This window comes from Camelus ferus, chromosome 8 (genome assembly GCF_009834535.1).
Source record: "Camelus ferus isolate YT-003-E chromosome 8, BCGSAC_Cfer_1.0, whole genome shotgun sequence".
In the NCBI taxonomy this organism is placed as follows: domain Eukaryota; kingdom Metazoa; phylum Chordata; class Mammalia; order Artiodactyla; family Camelidae; genus Camelus; species Camelus ferus.
Window position 1 is genome coordinate 53,871,962 of NC_045703.1, and position 21,397 is coordinate 53,893,358.

Genomic DNA, 21,397 nt, shown 5'->3' on the forward strand with positions numbered 1-21,397 from the left:
ACATTCAAATAAAGTATTTTTGTTCATTACATTTTACTAGAGAAATTGGAAAGGTAGGTTGTAACTTGACGTTTGTATAAATCTGGACTTTACAGTCCTTTGGAAATGGCAATTCTGAATCTCCAAGGATCATTTAAAAATATTGTGCGCTTTTAAGCAAATTCAAGTCTTTTTCCCAAACTGGATTTACAGCTTTTTCCCCTTCATAATAAGACTTTGTATTTATCACCATTAAAAGTCTGAATTTTAAACAGATTCTTGGACTGGTGTCTCATGCCCATCACCCTGCTCAATCTTAGCACCTGTCTCATCCCTACTAGCTTTTCAGCACTACCTCCTTTACCACGATGCTCCATTAGTTTTCCCAATTCAAACGTGGGCTTCTATAGCATGTTTACTTTTCTAAAAGACATCACAGAGAAGATAAATAGACTGGCAAGCCTTTTCTATATCTTTTCCAATATTGTCTGCACTCAATTTACTGATCATGTCTTTCAAGTTACCTGTCTACAACTTTTGGGTCCTGATTTCCATCACCTTCTTCTGGATTTTGGGGACCTGCGGTCCTGAGTTTAAGAGGTCTTCTGTTATGTTTTCTCAGTAAAACCAACACAGACTAGACAAGTCAGATAACCATCAGCAGAATTGATCTCAATATGAGCTTCAATCATAGTCTGCCCTTTTTAGACCATAAGAGCACATTTTGTCACTGGTAAGATTCATGTCATAGAAGCTGGACAGGCAGATTTTGCCCAGAACATCCTCAGTAATTAGCTGGAATTTTCTAGGTGCAGCTTCATCATTCTGAAGATCAGCAAGGTTCACTTCAACAACATTACCCTTGAGGTCATCAGATGCAATCTTGGTTCCTTGAGACTAGTGTTTTTCCAACATTACTTACACTGAACATAGTTAATTACTGCTTTCACGTCATACCAATATGTCTTAGAAAATGGCCCAACTGCATTTTTCTTGGCCCCCTTTTTGCTTCCGTTTGTAAAATGTTTGTTCTTGCCAACAACCATGGTGCTGCTCTGAGAGCCAAAGGCTTATACTCATTTTATTTTGCAATTGATACAGGCAACACAAAGTTCCTCCAGGCCAATCTGTAACCTCCGGAAAAGGAAACTACCTAGATTTTTTTCTAGAGCCCTTGTATTCAATAGGTAAAGAACCATCATTCCATCATTTCTCTGTAACTTCCAAAAACAATTTTTTTAATCAAAAGCAATTTAGAACACAAAAAATACTTGTATTGAGGAAATGATAAAGATTACGGCAACATGCTGCTGTGGTCTGAATGTTTTGTGTCCCCATCAAAATTTGTATGCTGAACTCTTGATATACATTATGATGGTACTAGGTAGTGAGGCCTTTGTGAATTGAAATAAAGGAAATAAAGCCCTCATGAATGGGATTGGTGCTTTTGTAAAAGAGATCCCACAGAGTTAAATTAGCTCACCCTTTCTGACCTGGAGGAAGGTCTTCAGCCAACTGTGCTGGCACCCTAATCTCAGACTTTCAGCCTTCAAAACTGTGAGAAAGAATTTATGTGGCATTTTGTTATAGCAGCCTGAACTAAGACATGTGGCTTATTTAAGATTTTATGTTATTTGAAAGGTTCCAAGATGATTTTTCAATATAGATTTGTGGGTATTTATTTCCACCCTCCTAATACCAAATAAAAACCAATCTGGTTCTTTAAACTAAAATCATAATTGTTATATTTTTCTAGTTTCACTAGCTTAATATGTTACTTTACAGTCTTCAATTTTGCCTCGTCCAATTATTAGCATAAGGATTTTTAAGCATATAAATATCCTATGAAGTGTAAGAATAATTTAAATAGTGAAATGTTATCACTTATTTTATAGTTATTATTGCCAGTCATTCTAATACAATAATAATGTCTAATAAATTGGCCACAACTTGGAAACTGTCCTGAATGAATCAATATAATCGGTCAGCTTCTTGGTTGTCATAGAAACTGATTATAGCAAGTATATTTAATGCAACACACATTTTATGCATAAATGATTAACCTACTAAAGTTTAAAAATGAGCCTAATCAAAACCATGTTTACTACAACTTTCATCATCACTCTGTATTTTACCTGAGATATATTTCTTTTTGAATTTGAACCTATATATATATATAATATTGGAATGAGATAAAGAATGTATTTTAGAGATAATAACTTGAAATAACTAAGCAGAGTTTTCTTTGCAAATATTCATGATCCAGTCAAGGAAATATTTTGTCATTCAAAGGTTTCATCCATAAACCATTAGAGCAAAATTATATGAGTCATTATTTTACATAAAGTGCATTTTATAAATTCCTTCTTTTCTTGTGCTTGAATAAATACAGCAATGAAACATAAAAATATTATAATCCAAAGCAAGGAGCTTCCTTATCTCAATACTGACTATTCCTAAATCTACTGTAAAAGTAAGGTATTTTACATTAAAAAAAAATTGTTTCTCATTCAGAAGAACTGGAAGAAGTATGAGTACACTAAGAATGCCCAATATATGTATATGTGTATATATAGAGAGAACAGTAGTATAAACATGTACCCATCACTCAACTTCAATGAATAAAAATACATGACCAATTTTGTTCTATCTTCATCCCCAGTAGTTAACCCTACCTCACATTGTTTAGGGAGCTAAACCAAGATGTTATTTCATTCCTCCTTACATATTTTATATGTATCTCTAAAAAAAAGCAGTCTTTCAAAAACATGATTATATCATCAACTATCATAAAAAGTTAGTTCCTTATTATCACTAACTATCCAATGAGTTTTCTGATTTTTCCAGTTGTCTCACAGAAGTTTTCCAGAAGATATTTTGGAATCAGTATCCAAATAAGTTCTATGCAATAGAATTAAGCAGTGTGTCTCTTAGATTTCTCTTTATGTATTTACCTTTTCCTCCTTTTAATTTTTTCCCTCCCTCTGTGAATTTGTTGAAAAAAGATAAGGGAAGTTATTTGTCCTGTATCGTTTCACACAGTCAAAATTTTCCTGACTGCCTCTATGGTGCCTTTTAACATGTTTATCTGTCTTACCCTTTGTGAATCAACAGTCAGGTCTAGATTCAGTTTTGAATTTTAGAAAGAAGTCAACATAATAGATGTTGTGTACTTGGGTCAGGAGGCCATAATGACCGGTTATCTTGATTTTATTCTAGGAGAAGTCACTGATGATAATTACCTCTATACATTAAGGACTTTGAGGTTGTAAAATGGCAATATACTAATTCTAATATTCTTATTCATTTGTTGGTTGAGATATTTCTATGAAAGAAATTCCCTCATGAACTCTATCATTACCATAAAATACAGTGTAAATAGGAGAAAGGGAATAAATGCTTGATTTATCTTTTAACAGCTTTTAGAATAATAAATTATTTTCCTAGCATCTTCCAAGAAAGTCCATAAGACTGTGTGTTTGTGTGTATTATATACTAATATTTAATATTTAAACCATAGCCATTATTTCTTTTATGCTTAACTTATATATTAATAATAGCTTAATTATTTTTACAGGCATTTGAGAACTTGAAATACATATTTATAAACACAATCTAGGCTTTGTGTGTGTGTGTTACTTCAATTATGAATAATTATGAATAAGTAAGGCTATATGGCTTTTCCTTTTCAATACACTATTATGTAAAGTTGACTTTTACAAGTTTTATGATTGACTTTTATTATGATTTCAACTTTACTGCATCAACTAGTGCTTTCCAATATATTTTATTGATAATTATAAAAATTTCTATGTTTCAAAATATGAGACCTGAAAGGGGCAGATGATACGGTGTGAGAAGCTTGCTTGAATGCATATTACAAAGAAAATATATATGGTATCTGATATATGTATGGATTAGAGTTTAGATAACAAATATATTTATTTACATGTATACTATATATAATCTTTATAATTTCTTACATGGAAAAATTATTTCTATTATGTGCACATAAAGGAACACATTTTGTCTTTAACATTTAACATCATTAAATATATCCTCGTATTTTAAAGAACCAGGGAACTTAAGTTTACATTTTCCCTCTTGTAAGATTCTTAATTTAAAAACTTCAAACTTCAAAATTATTTTAAAACTCTGACTATTCTAATATTGATTTCTTTCTTAATAGCCAGGGTAACAAATCATTTAAAGAGAAATAGAAAATGATTAACTCAATTTGAACAACAAATTTGTGATTTAAGTATAGTTACATTCAACTATTTGCAACAGATTTTAATACTGTGTTTATTTCTATTGTCCTATTAAAGTATTTTGAAGATAAGTACTGTAATTTATAAAGGACTTAGCATATATCAGATTAGAATATAAACTTGCTGCTTTTAATCAAGAAGGTTGGCTATGTGATTTCTGGAGTCATTAAAATATGTTAATAAAAATTATATAGAAATAAGAACATTTGGAATTAGTTTTAAAGATTAAAATTTATAACTTAAATAATATAAATACAAATAAATTTGTAGATTTATAAACCCTTTCTTTAAGAGATTAATCTTTAGGAGTGCTGAGTGCAGGATAGTGAGAATGTGCTAGTTAACAAAATGACAATATAATTATTCTGCCCAGGAGATATGCATGTCATATTTGCATATATGTGATATAACTGTGTCATTTTTTTCCTCAACTGATTGTAAGATGTATTGCATTTAGTAATGCAGTGTATATGTCAAATCACTCTCTCAGCCCATTTACTAACAAGTGCAGGGAGATAAATATTCAGACACTGTACTTACTAACTGCTTAAGAAAACCTTGCAGGTTTTATGAGCTATAGTCTATGCAACTTCTTCCAAAATAATGAGATGTGAATGACTGGTCAATGATTACATTTTTGACTCAAAATTAAAGGTTTATTTTCTTAATGTTGTCTTCATGAAGAATCCCCAAATAAGAGAATTTATGTCCAAATTATCTAACATAAGTGCAAAAAGAATTTAAAAGAAACACTGAACAATTAAAAATATTTAATGCACAGTGTGTCCACAGGTACCATGCTAATTGCTGATTATAAACAGAATAGTTATATATTTTATCTTCTAAAGCAATATAGTTTTAGAGTTAAAGTGGGCACTAGTAATAATTATTGGATACTGAAACAATGTATGCAAAACAAGTCTGTCACAGGTAACAAGGACATCATGGTTACATTGAAATAATTAGAACAAATTGGTCCCTACCTTCTTAGAACTCATGAAAGTATGATAGCTATTTTATACATAAACAATTCAATATAAATTTCCAAATTATTTAAGCATTGAACAGTCATAATCATAATGGAACTGAGTATGATAAGAACAAGACTATATTATCAAGCTTGCTACCCATGTCTGCAGTATTACGTGGCAATCATATTTACCATTAAAACCTTTGTCTTATAACATATATTTTAACCTCCCTCTGCAATTACAATTTTTTCCAGCAGATGGTAGACAATAAAAGTGGGAAGCAGAGAGATTAACAGAATTAAAAGAAATAAAATTAAATTGAAACAAAATGCAAATTTTATAAATTAATTATAGCTAGAGATACAATTATGCATCTAAAAATTCTATGTATCAAATAAGCACAAATGACCATTTTAAAATTTCTTTTTCAAAATAAATATTGTTCCAGTATTGAGTCTGTGCAAATTCTTTGGGGTTAACTTGGATTTCTAGGCCTCTGTAACTGTTACATAATATAGACAGGAAAATGTAAATGGAGCACTGGGATCAATGTTCATTTTTTCATAGATGATTCACAAACATGTGAATACAGACTTATTTTAAAAATTCCTAAGTCATTGCTTATTTAAAAGAAGCATTATGATATTCCAAAATATAATTTTTAGAATATGCATTTTGTGACATTCTTTTTAAAAAATCCATCCATCCTTCTTGTCTTGCAAAAATACAATACATGGAATTATTTCCTCTGTGTTGAGTCCGCTTCCCTAGCCTTGTTAGTGTTGCTTTGTACATGAAGTATTCATTATTTGCAAAAACCAATTATCATCCCTGTCTGGATACATTAAGATTTTTTTCTACAAGTCTTTTCCTCTCTATCACATTTTAAGCAACAGTTTATATGAATTATTCATAGTTCCCATATTGTAGGGAAGTTTTTTTTATTAAATTTGATCATAATAATAGTTATTACCCCAGTCATGGCAGTTTTATGAGTCTTCTTCAATGCCATTACCTGGAAAGATTTCAATCAAGAAATATAAAAGATGCAAATCAATTTCCATAATAAAGTTAAACTGTACCATCTACTCCTTCATTCCGGCAATAGAGCTGATTGACAGCCTCTTCCTGATAGCAGGAGCAGATAACATTCAGACACAGAAACAGAGAATGGCAGAGTATTTGCTCTTAAGAATTTTCAGCGGCTTTTTCTTCATTGTTGCTATTTGGTGCTTGCTAATCTCCCTGAAACATAATATTTAATTCTGAGTCCGTATACAAATTTGTTTCCAAGCATAGAATTTTCTTCCCTAAAGGTAGCTGATTTCCTCTAGCAGTTGTGCTTATAACAAAATAAACACACTATCAAGTGTTATGATATTGTTTTCCTCCTAATGACAGTGTAACTTCACTTTGTATAACAAAAATGCTCTGTTATTGGGAGAAAAGAACGATTCATTTGCTTCTGGGTGTCAATTTTTTAATAAAAAGACCAGATTTTTATGGTGAGAATTTTCTTCTAAGAAATATGTATCAGATTTTGCTCTCACAAAATGAGGGGAGGGGTCCACTTAAGTTGGACAGTAAGACCACAGAGTTAGATTGAGAAAATTTTGTCTGAGAGCAGAATTGTTGTGAACGTGTGCTGTATGTGCCCTGGTTTAGAAGAGAGGGTCTGTCAGCCCATGACCACACTTGCAGGTGTGGAGGGCAGGTGACTGGAGAGCAACCATCGAATTCCATTCTTCCCTTCAATTCCCAGGATTGAACAGAATATGAGACGGCAACAATGACCTTTTACAAGAATAACTCTTCAATATAGTTTAAGGCGATGGCACTAGAGATCTTGCAACTTAAATCTTTATCATTCTATTAACATATATCCAGTTAATAACACGGGCTTAACATCGAAAATCTCTTCAGCTTAATATCTTTACTTTTTGCATAATGTACTTTCACAAATACTTCTGTGTTTTGCCGTAGTATTAAAATACAACTTCAGGATTAGAAACAAATCATTTTCAGGGAAGCAGGATAGAAAACGTAAAGTTCACTTGGCAGCAGCAGTGGTCATCAGATGGTGTCATCATGCTAACCCTACTACTTATCTTTCATTCATTAACTTGGACTTTACTAAACATATACTGAACTATGTTTGTCAAAAATGATGTAATATCTTAATAGAGTCAATAAAATAAAATACATACCCTGGGTCACGTTTCTTCCTTTTTTTTTTTTTTTAACTTTTTATATTTAAGTCAAACCACAGGGACTAAGGTTAAACAGCACTATGGGGAAACCTAATTTGAGATCCTACATTTTAGTAAATCTTTACATCAGGTTTTTGTTGTTGAGTTTTTTATTTATTTTGTTTTCTTCTTTCCTCAATATGAGAGGAATCCAACTACTTCAGTTTCTGCAAAGTGCATTCTAAAGCCTCCTCTTCCTATAGCAACAAGGACACAGTACTCAAACTATGTTGTGAGAATTTTTCAATTAATATCCTGAATGTCATTATGAGCAATTAATTAATGTTTTAAAATTAATTAGTGCAGTAAAAATAACCGCTAACACTATTACTACATGCAGTAGATAGAAAATGTACTTTACCTTGTTAATATTTGCTTTTATATCTGTTTTAAACTTTAAGAAAAATATTCAGAAAACAATTTTTTTAAAAATGCAAATTGAATCATCCTCTGTTTGTTATTAGAATTAATTTGTTTTGTTTTTAAATAAGATCTGGTCTTGAAGAGATTTGACAGCATAGTAAAAATAAGTCCCTGAATCTTCCCTTTACCTGACTTCCATGTGAAGATGTTTCTAAAAGAAAAATAAAATGGGCTACAAATAGGCAGCAGCTATTTTCTCAGCCAATTCAGTTTTGAAATTCTCTGATAGGTTATGTGCCCTTCATGTTTGTTCATCTTGAAAATTCATCTTAGTTTACTCTACATATTTCACTTTCTCAGATATAAAAAGAGGCTCTGATGGTCCATGCAATTCCTGCTACTCGACTGAGTGATTACCCAGCACTGGAGGAACATCTTATGTCTGGCTGCTTCGCTGAAAATGCTTCTCCTTTTCATATGGAAAAAATCAGTTAAAGCAAGTCAACCTTATCCAAATATATTTTTATTCAAGACTCTCTGCAGCTGACTTTATTTATTTTTAATATTTATAGACTAACAGATGACAATATAACTAACAAATACATTTGTAGTTCAGTTTTGCAAAGACTTACTCAACTGAAACATTTGTTTTGGAAGAAAATAACTAAGGTTTAGAGAATCCCTAAATCTCTTGTGAAGTCCATTAGGCATGAAATAAAGTTATCATTTATTCACTGAAACCCAACTATAGACAGATGAGAATCTGCTGATAGAACAAAAAGTAAATACATAAAAATTTCCCTATGAAGCTTCTAGAAATGTAAAAATTTTCCCAGTAGGAAGTCTATACAGTACTAAGCAGTTTAAGCACAGTCACAACCAAATGAAGTGGCTCAGTTACCTATGCTATTTCTGACCTGGATTTGTCAATAAAGAAATTGTAAATATTCTTCAGACTTGCCAGAATAGCTTGGTTGAACAGCTGGTTATGACAGTTGTTTTTTTCCCCTTATTTTGTTTGCTTTTTTTATTCTTCCATATATACTGACAAGGCAGTCCAAGTGGAAATTCATTTACATAAGTTAGAACATTTTTTCTTTCAAAAAATCAGGGAATGACTCTGCGCTAATTAATATTAAGCAAAAGTATTACTGAATTGCATGCTATTCTGAAGGCAAATGTTATAAAGGTGCGGTGTTTATGTGTGTGCTTGTATGTGTACCATTGTGTATGTGCATGTTAACATGGCATCCACCAGTTCTGGGAAGCAGCCTAAGATTGAAGAAATACAAAATCTTTTTCCATGGTCACTAGGAGTATTCATATTAAAGATTTCAGAATCCACTGTTTACTCTTCCTGGTCAATCATAACCTTAATCCAGTGCTATTATGAAGCCATTGACAAAACTACTCTGTTTATTATTTCATATATTTAAGGGATATAAGTAAGCGACCAATAAACAGATTTTAATCTAATCTAATTTTTACATGTTAAAGTTCTTCCTAAAAAGTGCTGATAACTTGTTTAGCTAAAATTTACTGAGCTATATTCTTTAGCAAATGCAAGAATATGAACATCAAATTACTTGGAAAGGATGATGGAAAGGCAGTGAAACTGACAAATGATTCTTACTAACTATACATATTACGAAATAAATTTAAATAAATATAAACAACTTTGTGTTGGAATAGAGAAATGTATAAAGAAGGTAAATGGTGCACCTCTAGACTTTCTTTTCTTTAGAGAGAAAAGTGGTCCACTAATGAGAAGGGGCATATCTTAGTATTTTGGCATCCATCAAGGAAAATGATTTCCAACATGGGACTTTTAAGAGAAGCCTGTGGCTCATCTAGTCAGGAAAATATTCAGAAATGAAATACTGGATTTTTTACCTTTATTAATATATAACACCCCAGATATGAATAACATGTAGTTAATTAGCGGCACTTAGCTTATATTATCATCGTATTTCCATGAATTTCCCCAAAAGGGATAAGAAAAGCATTTTTATATTATAGTAACACAATGTTTTTGTGGAAGTTAAATACTCATTTCAATTAGCACACATATTTATCATGCACTAAGGGTCTTAGAGCCTTAATCAACACCTGTCCTTAAATGTGATTTTAAAATAAGCCACAGTAATGCAAAAAATAAATAACTATGGTAAGTCTACTTTTAGTTTTTTGAGGAATCTCCATACTGTTTCCCATAATGGCTGCACCAAACTACATCCCTACCAGCAGTGTAGGAGGGTTCCCTTTTCTCCACAGCCTCTCCAGCATCTATTGTTTGTGCACTTTTAAATGATGGCCATTCTAACTGGTGTGAGGTGATACTTCATTGTAGTTCTGATTTGCATTTTTCTGATAATTAGCAATATTGAGCATTTTTTCATGTGCCTGTTGGCCATTTGAATGTCTTCATTTGGAGAATTGCCTGTTTAGGTCTTCTGCCATTTTTGGATTGGGTTGTTTACTTTTTTGTTATTAAATTGTATAAGCTGTGTATATATTCTGGAAATGGAACCTTTGTCAGTCTCATCATTTGCAAATATTTTCTCCCATGTCATTTTGTTTTGCTTAGCTAAAAATAGACTTACAATATGACCTAGCAATCCCAATCCTGTGCATATATCTGGAGGGAACTCTAATTCTAAAACATACATGCAGCCCAAGGTTCATAGCAGCACTATATACAATAGCCAAGACATGGAAACAACCTAAATGTCCGACAGACGACTGGATAAAGAAGTTGTCATATATTTACACAATGGAATACTACTCAGCCATAAAAAATAATAAAATAATGCCATTTGCAGCAACATGGATGGACCTACAGATCATCATTCTAAGTGAAGTAAGCCAGAAAGAGAAAGAAAAACACTGTATGATATCACTCATATGTGGAATCTAAAAAAAGAAAAAAAAAAAAAAGAGGACACTAATGAACTCATCTACAAAACAGAAACAGACTCACGGACACAATAAACAATCTTATGGTTAACGGGGGAAAGGCAGGTGGGAAGGGATAAATTTGGGACTTTGAGATTTGCAAAAGTTAGCCACTATGTATAAAAACAGATAAAGAAAAAAATTTTTCTTCTGTATAACACAGAGAACTATATTCAATATCTTCTAATAACCGTTAATGAAAAAGAATGTGAAAATGAATATATGTATGTATATGCATGACTAGAACATTGTGCAGTACATCATAAACTGACACATTGTAACTGGCTGTACTTCAGTTAAGAAATAATAATAATAAATAAGTAAACCCCATACTTTTGCACAGTTTGAGGCTATGGATCTAATATTCTGCTTTGTGCTGTTTCTTTATACCATAATTAAACACAGAGAATGGCATTTACTAACATTTTGGAGTCAGAGTAAGGGTGTATATTGCATATGTTAGAAATACAATTTTTAGAAACCCAATATAGGTAAGGGCTGAAATGGATGGGCGTGGACTTTGTATACATGGATATAGTATCAGCAGTAAAAATGGGCTCTGGCAGAAAGTACTGTGATAGTCTGAGTGGACTACAATTGTAGTTGTACAAGTCTTCTCCTGATTATAAACAAAACTCTAGTCCAAATCAAGTTCTCCTCAAGCATGGGGTTTCAAAATGCTAACAGAACAGGCCAATATGGGATAATAACATGACAATGTGTTAAGTCTTACTCTGGCCAAAGCAGACTTGAAAAACCAGATTTAAGAAATTAAATCAAGGTAAAGAGTTTCATATTAGCACAATACATTAAAAGATGACAACTGTTGTCTCTGGTTTGAATCACACAGACAGTATTATCAAGTCTTATACTCTAAGACAAAATCTGCAAACTCTAATATTCTAGAACAGTACTTTTTTTCCCTTGTGTTTGATAACATTACTTCAAACATTGGAAGAGTATTAGAAACAGTATAATGCTGATGGAAAAAAAAGAAATAAACCTATGACGTTTGTATTTAAAAAGCAATATGTATAAATAAAATAACATTTTGCTATCAGTATACTAATTTGCATATTTTACAATATTCTGGAATATTTAAAATATGAAAAGTTACGGTTTGGCAATAAAACTTTTGGTTTTATCAGATTTTGGAAAAACTGTATCAAATGAATTTGTGATCAATGATTCAATATTTAAGACAATTCATTGATAAGAAGCTGAAGCTGTTATAGTCCCAGCTATGTGGTTAGTATTACATTTTAGAAAAAAATTTCAATAGAATAACACCTAGTAAATGGAGTGTTAAATTATGAATAAAAATGTGTTGAATATTCTTTTCCATGTAAATGAAAGTTCCCTGGAGTACTCTAAAATATTAAGAACAATATGTAACACTGAAGAAATGAAAACACACATCAGGACTGAGCAAACATCTTATTATTCAAGAATAAGTAAATATTTTTAAAATAATGAGAACACAGCCTTGGTGATGACGGGAACAATGTGCTTTCAGAAAAAATATGACAGACACATTTAGGAAGTATTTGTTCTAATTCACAATAGAATTCAAGAAAGCATGAAATCTATAAAACCAACAGTGAAAGACAAGAACACAATAAAAAGCCATTCAAACAGATAAAAAAAGAGAGCTGATGAGAAGCAGCAGGCAAAAATAAGGATATTTCAGGGCTCAAGCAATGAAAATAAAGAAAAACAATGAGATACTTCAAGTCATACTGGATTCAAAAATGTATAATAATCATTTAAAAAAATCATTATTATGTAAAAGGCCAAATTCAGGAAGGCCTTTAGATTACAAAGACAAGGTCAAATACAAGATAAAATAGAAGAAACTTACTCAAATGTAGGAGAGACAATATAAATTCAAATTATGGATTATTAGTATTTCTGAAGTATAAAATTAATTCATAGAGGTAATAATATTAATAGAAATCTTTTCTGTACTAAACAAATTCATAAACTCACATTTATAAGCATTAATTCAGGGAAGATTCATGGTTATACACAAATCTGTTGGCCTCAGATTTATTTATAATGATAAATGCCAGGGGAAAAAAAGAGGAAAAGGTAGGTATCTCTGAGAGATAATTTCAGAAGTTCAAGAATTTATACTGTTTTTATTTATGACAAAACAATAAAATATATGATATGCAAGAGTTAGAATCCTTGAAAAGAGAATATGAAAACAAATGACATAAAAATTAACTCTGATTTTAAAACATCAGAATTGAGGAAGTAGTAAGTTGCAGATGATGCAGAGTTTAAAATAAAACCCTCAAACCCTCAAATTATCAGGCTCAAAAATAAGTATAGAAGAATATATATGAAATGAACAAAACACCTGTATTGATAGTAGACTAGGGCTATGGTATTAACCAGTTAAACAAATTAATCCAAGAAATATCTTTGGATATCTGTTAGGAAGTGCCCAGAGGGCACCAGATTAATGGCAAAACCCAGTTTATTCATTTTCTAGGGCTGACATAACAAACTAGCACCTACTGGGTAACAAAAAAAAAGAGAAGTTTATTGTCTCAGTTCTGAAGGCCAGAAGTCCAAAATCAAAGTGTTGGTAGGGTTATAGTCCCCCTAAACTGTAGGGGAGGGGAATGCTTCCTTGCCTCTTCCCAGCTTCTGGTGCTCTGCCCACTATCTCTGGCAACCCTTGGCTTGCAACTGCACAACTCCAATCTCCACCTTCACTACCACATGACATTCTCCCTGATGTCTCTGGGTCTTCAGATGTTCATCTTCTTATGAGGATACCAGTCATATTGGGTTAGCAGCCCACCCTATGTCAGTATGACCTCGTCTTAAGTAATTTTATGTGCAATGACCCTATTTCTAGATAAGATCACATTCTGCTGTAGTGGGAGTTAGGCATAATTCAACCCATAACACTCTGGGTTGGCCTAAAACACTTCTTCTTGCAGAAAAAAAGGAGAGAAGGGGGCGAAATTCACAGTCCCTGTTTTGATTTCCTATTCTTTACCCCACTGGTGAGGGAGTTTTTCCTGTCTTACTGTTGCAGCATGGCCAACACATGACACTGAACACTGAACAGATGAGATCAACAACAATTTTTTAGTCATATATACTCACAACCCAGGGGTGGAGCATACCACACAATGCAGGGCCACATTGGGACTGCATATGGGAACAGAGTAAAGAAAGGGAAATAATGAGAAGGAACAAGAGGATGAGGTGAACCCCTGGTTCCTGTAAGAAGATAAGATTGGCTTGTTTGAATAATTCCACAGGCTGGCAAGGAACTGAAGCCTGCCACTCAGAGATAAGCATGCACTGTGCCTCATCTCCATGATAAGAAAAGTTATTTAGCTAAGAGATATTATCCATGTGCACAAAGTAGGTTGAGTGACTTGCAGTTAGACCTTTTGATTTTATCAGATATCAAGACAGCACATAATATTGAATTTATTTTTTTAATGAAGGTACTGGGGATTAAACACAGGACCTCATGCATGCTAAGCATGCACTTTACCACTGAGCTAAATACTCCTACTCCCCCAGTGTTGGTGGGAATATAGTTTGGTGCAGCCATTATGGAAAACAGTATGGAAATTCCTCCAAAAACTGGGAATACATTTACCCTATGATCCAGCAATTTCACTCCTGGGCATATATATGGAGGTAACTCTAATTCAAAAAGATGCATGCACCTCAGTGTTCATAGCAGTACTATTTACAATAACCAAGACATGGAAACAACCTAAATGTCCATGGAGAGATGAATGGACAAAGAAGATGTGGTATATTTACATGATGGAATACTACTCAGCCATAAAAAAGAATAAAATAATGCCATTTGCAGCAACATGGATTGACCTAGAGATTTGTCATTCTAAGTGAAGTAAGCCAGAAAGAGAAAGAAAAATACCATATGATATCACTTATATGTGGAACCTAAAAAACAGTAAACATCTCTGTGTAAGTGGACGTGAGTTTCCAGCTCCATTTGGTAAATATCAAGGAGCCTGACTGCTGGATTCTATGGTAGGAGTATTTTTAGTTTTACAAGGAATTGCTAAACTATCTTCCAAAGTGGCCGTAACATTTTGTGTCCCCACCAGCAATGAATGAGAATTCCTGCTGCTCTACATTTGGAGTTGTGGGTGTCCTAGATTTCAGCCATTCTAACAGATGCATGGTGATATCTGATTGTTGTCTTAATTTACATTTCCCTGAAATCATATAACATGGAGCATTTTTTCATATGCTTATTTGCTATCTGTACATCTTCTTTGGTAAGGTAGCTATTAAGACCTTTGGGTCATTTTTTAATCAGGTTGTTAGCTTTCTTACTATTGAGTCTTAAGAGTTCTTTGCATATTTTGGAATGTAGTGCTTTCTATATATCTTTTGAAATCTTCTCTCTGTGACATGTCATCTTATTTTCTTGATACAGTCTTTTGCAGAGTAGAAGGTAATTTTAATGATGCCCAGATTATCCGTTAAGTCTTACATGGGTCATGTCTTTGGCACTGTATCTAAAAAGTCATTGCCATACCCAAGGTTATCTACGATTTAGCCTCTGTTATCTCCTAGGAGACCAATCATCTTTGCTCCATTATACTGTATTTGACCCTTCATCAATGATCAGTTGAGTTTAATTATGGGAGTCAATTTATAAGATCTCTATTCTGTTCCATTGACTTATCGGTTTATTATTTTGCTAATATAACACTGTCTTGATTACTCTAACTTTATAGTAAGTCTTGAAGTCAGATAGCATCAGACCTCCAACTTTGTTTTCTTCCTTCAATATTACGTTGGCTATTCTGGGTCTTTTTACTAGTTTTTCAATATCCACAAAATATCCTGCTGGAATTTTGATTGGGACTGCATTGACTCTATAGCTCAATTTGGGAAAAAGTGGCATCTTCAAAATGTTGAGCCTTCCTATCCATAAACATGGAATATCTCTTCATTTCTTTAGTTCTCTTTTGATCTCATTCATCAAAGTTTTGTAGTTTTCCTATTATGGATCTTCTAGATTATCCTGTTAGATTTATACCTAAGTATTTCATTTTTTAAGTGCTGATGTAAATTAGATTTTGTTTTTAATTTCAAGTTCCACTCATTCATTGATAGTATATAGGACAGCAACTGACTTCTGTATCTTAAACTTGTATCTTGCAATCTTGATATAAGCATTGAGTTCCAGGAGGTTATTTTTTAGTAAACTCTGTCAGATTTTCTACACAGACAACCACATTACCTGTGAAAAAAAGACAGTTTTTCTCTTATGTATATATATTATGTATTCTCCAATTTGTATATATTCTCCAATCTGTATATATTTTATGTCCTTCTCTTGTCTTATTGCATTATCTACAACTTCCACTATGATGCTGAAAAGAAATAGTGGTAGGAGTCATTCTTGCCTCTCTTAGCTGATCTTAGTGGGAAAGCTTGGAATTTCTTAGCCTAAAGTATGTAGTTAGCTTAGGTTTCCCAAATGCTCTGTCCATATCTGGTTATTATATTCTGTCTGACATCTTCTACTCTGACTCCTAGATCATATTTGGGTCTTCATTAAAACTCAGATTTCTATCCTCTGAAAGAGACTGTAGTGAATTGGTATAATATCTTCCATAAATGTTTGCTGGAACTCACCTGTGAATCCACCTGGGACTGATGCTTTGTTTCAGAGGTTACTTATTGATTCAATTTCTTTAATAGATATAGATTTATTCAGATTGTTTATTTTTTGAATGAATTTTTGGCAAATTGTGTCTTTCAAGGAAATGGTACATTCCATCTAAGCTATCAAATTTATGGGCACAGACTTGTTTGTAGCATTTCTTCATTATCCCTTTAAAGACCACAGGATCAGTAGTGATGTTCTTTCTTTCATTTCTGATATTAATAATTTGAGTCTTTATTTTTTCTTAGCTAGTCTGCCTGGAGGCTTACTTATTTTATTGATCTTTTCAAAGAACCAGCTTTTGTTTCCATTGATTTTCTCTACTGATTTTCTGTTTTATACTATGTCAGTTTCTGTTCTAATTTTTATTTCTTTTCTTCTACTTACTTTGGACTTAATGCACTTTTCCCCCTCTAATTTCCTAAGGTAGAAACTTGATTTTACATCTTTCTTCTTTTCTGTAATATGCACTCATTGGTATAAATTGCCCTCTAAGCACTGTTTTCACTGCATCCCACAAATTTTGAAGCATTGTGGTTTCACATTCATCAAGTTTAAAATAGTTTTTAATTTATTTTCAGATTTCTTCTTTGACTCATGTAACTTAGAAGTGCATTGTTTAATCTCCATGTATGTAGGATTTTCCAGTTACCCTTCTATTATTGATTTCCAGTTTAATTCTATTATGGTCTGAGAGTAAACATTGTATGATTTTGATTGTTTTCATTTAAGGTGTGTTTTCATGGCCCAAAATATGGTCTATTGATAAATGTTCCATGTGAACCTGAAAGAATATATATCCTGCTGTTGTTGGATAAAGTAGTATATAGACATCTACTGTACCGAGTTGGTTGGTTGATGGTGTTGCTGACTGTAGTAATTTTCTGCCTGCTCAATCTGTCCATTTCTGATAGAGAGGTGCTGAAGTCTCCAACTGTAAAAGTAACTTTATCCATTTCCTTTGTAATTTTATTAGTTTTGCCTCATATAGTTTGATACTCTGTTGGTAGGCATATACATGTTAAGAATTGTTATGTCTTATTGGAGAATTGATTCCTTTATCTTTATGCAGTGTATCCTTGTTTATCCCTGACATCTTTCCTTGCATTGAATTCTGTTCTGTCTGAAACTAATATAGACATTTCTACTTCTTTGATTAGTGTTAGCATGGTATATTTTTCTCCATTCATTTACTTTTAAACTATATGTGTCACTATATCTAAAGGGGATTTCTGTAAATTGTCTCAGTGATTTTAGTAGCCTGTACAGATCGGGAACACAGAAAGTTCCATGCTCAGAATTTCTTATAACCCTGTAACCTATTAAGACTGATAGGTCTTAATATTTTCCAAGTATAGCTGTGATTTTGACTGAAAATAGATTTCTCTCAAAATACTGCATCTTAAGTTGTGTTTTCTCAAAATCAGATCCTGAGAAAATGACTAATTTAGTTGGGTCCTGAGCCCAAGAAACACTGTCTGGACAGTGGGGAATGAGACAGAAAAAGAAAGAAAAATAATAATTAAGTGTGTTACCATTGAGAGTAATTCGAAAGTAATTAGAACTGGAAAACTCTGAGAGACAATGAAGAATACAGAATTCAGTGATAATTACAATGCTGCTGTATTTAACATACCAACTCCAATCAGTCTTTGGATGGGGCAGCTCCCATGAAGGATTTCTTCCTCAGCACTTATGGCCTTTTGTGAGCTTGGGCCAAGCGCTTGTGCTTTGGGCTTTCACATATGCTCTGTCCAGAGGCAAAAAGATATAGATGCTGACAGTTGGAAATCCAATCATTTTGCACTGAAATGTTAGGGCTATGGCAGGGAACCAGCAGCATTTACTACACACTGGGATAAAGACAGACCTACAGGGGGGATAATAACTAAACAAAAAGAACAAGGAAGAACTTGACTCTTTTAACAAGCCCTGCTTCTTAAAATAACTCATCTTCTTTGACTTTTGTGAAGCCGGTTCTGCTTGTCCTGCTTCCTCTTTAGCCACCAAGTTTTTGTGCTTTTGATGGCATGTCTTGTACTTAGCCTTTAAATACTGGGGTTTTTTTCCCCTCTCTGTCTTGTCTCAGATTCTTTATATCCTCATTCTGTATACTACACTTACAGAAGATTATCAACTTCTATTGTTTTAGGATTTATTTGGTGTTGTAAGATATTTACCACAAAAATAATTATTTCTCCTAAAATCCAGACCTGAATGTCTAAAACACCAACTCTAAATTCTCACTTGAGTATCTTTTTTGGCATCTTCAACAACTTTTATCAAATTAAATTCACCAAATTAAACCAAATATTCACTCTTTTATAAATTTCTAATTGATAGATACAAGACTCCCCGATAAAATTTAGAACACTCAGTTAAATTTGGATGTCAGAGATAAAGATGAGTAATTTTGTATAAGTATGCTTTTAATAGTCCATGAGGCCTACTTATACTAAAAATGTCATTCATTATTTTACTGAAATTCAAATTTAATTAGATATCCTGTATTTTTTTCTTTTTAGTAATCAGTCATTACTACATTGATAGCCCATATTTTGTCTCTCTCTCTCTCCCTCTCTGGACAGACCTGGTCAATCACCAAATTCGCTGCATTTACCTCAGTCTGCTCTGTATCTATAAATAGCTTAGTTGCCACCACCTTTATCACAACCATTCTAATCGCTTAGCTTTTTAATTGCCATTTCTGTCTCCTTTCTCTGCAGTGTTCTCAAAATTAACTCAAATTTGATCATGTAACTTCCTTGAATAACATCTTCCTATGATTTCTAATTACACCTAAATACCAAGTAAATTCCTACATTTGGCTTATAAAACCCTCCATCGTCTGTTCTCAGACTTTCTATGCAGCCTAATCTCATGTTAAACCCTCCCTTACAAGCTGCACTGCTACAAACACATGAGTATCTTTTAATTTGCCAAGAGGGGCACACACTGTGTGTCAGTTTTTCAGTGAGTCTATTACTGATTGACTACACCAGGTTAGGTTTTCTACTGCAAATGTCTTAGCTGTTTCCTTCATTGTCCATCTATGCCTTATTTGCAATTACTGATATACTGTCTCTATTTCCCTTTAGAGTTTAAAATCCACAAGCACATGCACCGTATCTAGTTTTTGTGCTTTTCACTGATTGAGCAACGTATCTAAATAAATGTTACGTGGGATGGATAAATGAATAAATATTATTATAGTGAGTGCTACTAATAAAGGCAAACTGCCTTACCTAACTGACATTTTTCTGTATCATAATGACTTTTCAGTATTTTTTACAGCCATGTTATTAGCAAGCTGGTCAGCAGACACCACAAGCTCTACCCTGTCATCTGTCAAAAAACTTCAATATTGTGCAGAATAAGAAGAACTAAAAATGTAAACGGCCTAATTTAGACTACCCTTAGTGCAGATAAAGAGGAAAAGTGGTTTCAGAGTAAGCCAAGGAGAAAATTACTATATCAGAAATCTGAGTTTTAATGAAGAGCCAGATGTGATCTAGGAGTTAGAGTAGATATCAGACATAGTATCATAACCAGATATGGACAGAGCAACTGGGAAAACCAAAGCTGGGACTGAAAAACACAAGCATACAAGACTGATATTTTGGGATTGTTTTTGTTTGTACTTATAATACAAACCATGACTCTCTTTTGGCATTTTGACACTGTTCTAAGGTGAATACAGTGAGAGAATATTAAAGCAGCCAGTTCTTACAGGAAGGCATGCTCTAGCCTTCCAACAACACATACTTCCTCCCTATTTGGTAATTAATTTTAACAAATTTTCCAATCTGGAATTTGAATGCCTTTGTTTTACTTGATGTTTTAAAATTACATTTTAACTTTCCAAACAGATTCCAAGCACCTAAATTAAAACAAAGATTTTTCTCCCATACCATAAAATCTTCAAGTTATAAAAGTAATAGGAGATTCACAAGCATACTGGGATGTCTGTATTTAACCATTATACATAATTTAATAATTGAAGAATACTCAGCACAAAAAAACAAAAATAAGTTATTTCAAATGAAATAATTATTATTACCCTGTATAAGACACTTATAAAAGTATTGGAGGGGCATCAAGGGAATTAATACCAGGTATTAGAACTTTAAAAATTATCAGAAGGTCCCCAGGGGCTACCACTGGACCAGAGAATTGAGGTGACCTCCCTTAAAGCTGAGACGTGGCAGTTAGGAGGGTGTTTTGCCTCCACCTCTGTTGCCCCATAACCTAGTCATGTCCAGCCAAGAGGTGAGGAGCTCAACTGCTGTCAGTGTATGCAAAAACTCACAAATCAGATCTCACTACTAACTTCAACCACAAGAAAAGCTGCCTCTTACTCACTTGCACCTTCAAATCTCATGTGAGTGCACTTTCTTGATGGATCGATTTTGCACAGTAAATCCTAGCTGAGAGTCTAAACATTGCCATTTTTAACTTTTCAATATCTTGAATTGGAATAGGATGAAACTGAAATTGAGCAAGCCAGTTTACAATCTCTCCCCCTCCCTCCCTATCTCTCTCCTTCCTCTTCCCATATTGATAATGTTTTGTCACCCAAAAGCATTTAGTTTCCTTGAGGGGGGAAAAAATACTGAGGTCAAGAGAATCAGAAGTCAAGCCACAGACTGAGTGAAAAAATTTACAAAAGACATATCTGATAAGGAACCATTATCCAAAATGCACAAAGAACTCTTAAAATTCAACAATAAGAAAATGAGTAACTCAATTTTAAAGTGGGCAAAAGATATGAACAGACACCCCACCAAAGACAGTATACAGATGTCAAATAAGCATAGGAAGCATATAAAATATATATGCTCAAAATAATATTCATTAGGGAATTGCAGATTAAGACAATAAAATACCACTACACACTTAATAGAATAGCCAAATTCC

General features: G+C 33.0%; 1 pseudogene; it reads right to left on the bottom strand.

Moving 5' to 3' along the window:
• Positions 1-215: 215 nt before the first annotated feature.
• LOC102505044 lies at positions 216-1,025 on the bottom strand (annotated as a pseudogene).
• Between the last annotated feature and the right edge of the window lie 20,372 nt (positions 1,026-21,397).